The following is a 5062-nucleotide window of genomic DNA, read 5'->3' on the forward strand; positions in this document are numbered from 1 at the left end:
CATATGAATTTAGATTAATTAGTTTTAAAAATATATTAATAATATATTTTAGTTTGACTAGTGATATTATTTGAATGTTTGCAGCTCTCTAATTTATCTATTGTTTAGGATCATAAAATATAGATGACTTTCTTCTTTATCGATATAATTTGGGGCAGAAGAAAGTTGTACGAAGTCGGTTTTAGAGACAGAAGACATTTTCGACACTGTTTTTTTAATTAATTTTGTATTTTTAATTTCCCAAAAAGATTGGTGGTATTAGTTTTACAACTTGTCAGTTTAATTTATACAGTAGATTAAATTGTTTATTAAAACTTATTTTTATAGTATATTTGTTAACATAATACTATTGGTTTTCTGAGTTTGAAAATAATTCAAATCACCTATTACAAGAGACAAAATGTTAATATGATTTGTGTAGTAAATAAACATCATGATATTTTAAACAAGATTGGATGATTTTGTTAATACAAAACAAAAAGTACTAATATTTGGAACTAGTAGTGACCTGGAATCAATCTAGAAACATCTTCAGTGGAGGGAGTCATTTATTGTTTAAACAACGGTCTTGTCCATTACAAATAAATAAAATTTTAATAAGACTTAATTTCTAATTAATAATATAATCACCCTAATTATAAACACCTTTTGCTATCTGATGTGCAAATTTTCAATCGCGGACCAATAAAAGTCAATTGGTTTTTGAATAAAATATATCGGGGTGGCATTTTGGACATAATCCAAAATTTGTTGCCATTAAGTGCCACGTCTTGTCTAATCTCGTTGGTCTCTCTGATCGTTAGGAGTCAGAGAGATCAACATTACCAGACCAGAACTTGAAAAACCACAAAACATTGCCAGATATGCTCTTGGTATTTGTCTAGACAATTCACCCCAAAGTCTAAATAATTTTAATGTTGTTTTATTTAGAAGCGAACAAGTCAAAATAACCTTAAAATAACTTTGGCACCCCTTTGAAATATACATGACAATCAAATATCGACATGCGCAGAAACGAAGTTACTTTCTGATTGTTTTAATTGATAAAACTCAATATTTTTAATAGACGCAAAGCCATTTTAATTTTTACATTAAAATTAAACACGACACTCTAGCATGCACCTTCACATCTGCGGCATCGAGGCGAAGTCGGGTGGTGTACAAGTATGAACAAATATCAATAATATATGTATAATAATATGTCAGTTGGATTTGTAAAGGTCACGTTGTCTTAGACTGACAACTGAAACATTGTTTAAAAGTGTATATCATCTAACATTCGAGGACTTTTTGCACATATTCAATTTAGATTTGCGGATTCGTTCTGTTTGTGTAGCAGTGAAGCCGTGACAGTATCGATCCAACGGGCAACTCCACTTGCTTGTGTTATTCGTATCACACGCCCGAATAAATTACTTACGTAATTTACGGATGACTAAAATTTGATATTTCAGTTTATACAAATGTAAAAATAATGCATAAGAAAGATGATTTTAGTCATCATAATTTTTTTTAACTTCCAATGTTTGAAACTTGTTTTCATTAAATGACACAGGAACAATTAAATTTTTTTGGTTTCAAGGTTTCCAAAGTTTGAAGGATTAACATTTTGTTTTTGTTACATCTTAGATTGAAGTTAATATTTTATTCAATTCTTCGTTAATAACATCTGAATCCAAAAACTTCAGTGTCTGTTCTCTTCACCTTCACCTGTGTGTAGTTTTTCATTTTTATAAAAAGATAATAACTTAAATCAAAACAAGTCAACAAACGTTATGGTAATTCAAAAAATAGGCGAAATATCTATTTTGTTTCTTCCATGTACATTTCTTTCTTTTGATTGTATTTATGTGACTCTATTCTAGTCTGCAGTTCAAAGCATTGCCTTATGATGGCAATTGACATATAAATAATTTAGTTTCTCTAGTAAATTGGTATTTTTATCATAGATTCTTATTTTATTCTTCGTTTCATTAATTAAAATTAGTTTATCACACACATATAGTATATCCGATATTCAATATTAATGTTTCCAATATCGGTCATCGATTTCATGCAAACAAACTTTGTTGTGGGCGTCTCTAGTTAACTACATAGAACTTTGATATTAGTACTGTAATACTCAATTTCATAATCTTCAAGAACAAGGTAAATCACTTTAAATCTTGGATACTATAAGTAATATAGATAAATCTTATATTTCATATAATTTGTCAGCATTTCATTAAAATCTTGGATTTCCAATCGAGGATTGAATGAAACGTGCATGTTGTTATTCATTTATAATAGAACTCAAAAGAATGAACAATATTTTTACACAATATTTTGGTTTCAGAGCTGAAACAGGGAAGCCCCAATATGAAACAATATGTTCAAACATCAACACAAAGTGGAATTATTAGAGAAGGAATGCTTTATACAGTTATCGAATTGTTTGTGACTTTCAAAGCGATCCATAAATCAGTATTCAGTGAATGGCGGTTTTGTTTTCAGCATGGACGGTTCCAATCTTTGTTTGAAAGTCATTCGGAGAGCTGCGGTGGGATTTGTTTATGACGAACCGTAATAATCAATTTTGATAGTGAAATAATTCTCTTTTTAAGTTTTTTTCTGTTTCATAATATTCGATCGAAAAACTATTAGAGCAAAATAAATATTTTCAAATTTATAATGAAATTACTATTCAGTAATGAAAGCATTGATGCATACGATAATTAATAACATAAATATATTAAATTGAACAAAGACATAATTTATATAGTTTACCAGATTATTATTGCCTTAAAATAATGCATTACTCTATTTTAAAATCTCATTATATACGAAATTGAATTGAATTCATTCAGTATCTCCGTATTACATTTTTCATTAAAAGTATGTAAACGTACCCTATTTGAACATTGAAATATAACATTTTATTACTTCTTGTTGGTTTTATTGAAAATTTACAGGAAAAACATTAATAAACAAATAAAAATTATTACAACTGTAAAACAAATCACAAATAAATTTGGGCCCATATCAATTTTCATTGTTTTTGCCTTTTACCTTTGACATTTATCGGTGATGAAAAAATCGTTTGGCGACCAACCAGCTCTATGAAAGGCCGATGACGATTATTAGCAAAGTAATTTGGTTATGTTGCCTTTGAACATTTAATTACCGTTGGATATGACTGTGTAGTGATCATGAGGGAATGTGTGTGAATGTGAAAAATATTTTACAAACATTTTACAAATATTTTACATTGCACAGTGTAATGGCTTTTAAAGGACACGTGTATGTATCTTCATTTTACTTTGAGGGTCTGCTACTCGTCGATTCGAAAATATTATTCATTTCTATTAATTCAAAAGATAGAAAAACAATTTATTTTTATTTATATTTTAAGTCAATCTGAAAACATGTTTAAATATTTAACATGACCTTTTTATTTACTTCTTATTAACTCCTGTGATACTCATTACATTTTCTAATTAACTCTTTCACCTTTTGCATATTGCTCGGCGGATATTAATTAACGACATCAAAAGAGTACCATAAACATAAAGTAAATGTTTAAAAAATACATGCTATTTGCTGTTTTATGTCTAATTATAGATCAAAATCAGGAAAATGATTTTAATTTTAAATTGTTGCCCATTCTATTTATACCTCTTTTCACATACAATGTCCAAATCCTTAATAATAATAATGAAAGTAAAGATTAAGGCTCCTTTCTCATTTTCATCTCATTAACTATATTATAAAATTCGTTCCATTTTATAAAATATTGAAGATTTTTTAACGAAAAATTAAAAGCAAAATTTAATTAAAACGTGATCTAACACTTACATATAGAATTTGTATGAAAAATATTTCAATATTTTCATGTATTTAGAATTAAATAAACATGTAACACTGAAAGCGTTGCATCGATTGTATTCCAACCGTGCATAAACAGTTTGAGTAACTCCAATTTATTTGCTTTTGCGTTGTCATTTGAATCCTACATTAAAAGCTTATAATGAACAATTAAATTGTACTGAATTTTAAAACATCCATTTGATTATTAAATATCAATACGTTTAATAAATGAAAACATATAATTATGTGTGTTTAAATTATTTTTATAAAAAATGTCTCAGATTTTATTGTCATTTTAAAGAAAAATTTAATTTCAGTTATAATTAATTATTACTTAACATAAATATACAAAAATATACTACAGTGAAACTGTAAATTTCACACATACCATGATTATAACTTGATAATATTTTAGAAACTGAAAGTCAAAGAGAAATACTAAATTTTCACATTTTTCGGACGCTACTAGAGTTGATTCACCTAACTGAGTCATTAGAGAAATCTATGTGTGTATATTTATACCATTTCAGGTTCATTCCAGTTGAATTAAAATTTCAAATATTTTGGAAAAGTACGTATCATCATGCCAAAATTTAAGATTAAAGGCTCTTTTACTTCTCTATAAACTTACGAGAAATCAATTGTGACACTGAAATTAAAAATGATCTACGAATATGTTATTTTCTCATTTTCTGTAGAACTTTTTTGTACTTTTTTTTAACTAAACGGTATCTTAGCACAAAAATATCTAAAAATTATCACAAGGCATTAGGAAAATACTATTTATTTTTTGCTGTATTATATAAGTATATATGCAATTTTTGAGTTCAAAATTTTTTGACTTCAAAATTAGTGACGAAAGAATGCTTAGGACATATTATGTAAAATGTTATCTCAATCTTAAGTAATTTCATTGATTATGTGAACCCAAATTTAACTGATATTTTAATATATTAATAATATATATACTTCAATAAACTGTTACTGACTTAACCCAAAAAACTTGCGGAATCGTTAAGAAATTTTTTGGAGCAATAAAATCACAAAAAATTAACAAATTTCAAAAACGAGTGTATCCGGCATGAAGAAGCTCATGTTTATTTCAAGTTATCGATTATGATTGTTCCGCATTCGCAGCAGGGTTAGGTTATGGAAGCAGCATTGCCACAGCTTTATCGGTTGGGTCTCTGCGCCCTAACCGGTCCTGCGACGGCGA

Source organism: Aethina tumida, chromosome 7 (genome assembly GCF_024364675.1).
Source record: "Aethina tumida isolate Nest 87 chromosome 7, icAetTumi1.1, whole genome shotgun sequence".
Lineage (NCBI taxonomy): Eukaryota > Metazoa > Arthropoda > Insecta > Coleoptera > Nitidulidae > Aethina > Aethina tumida.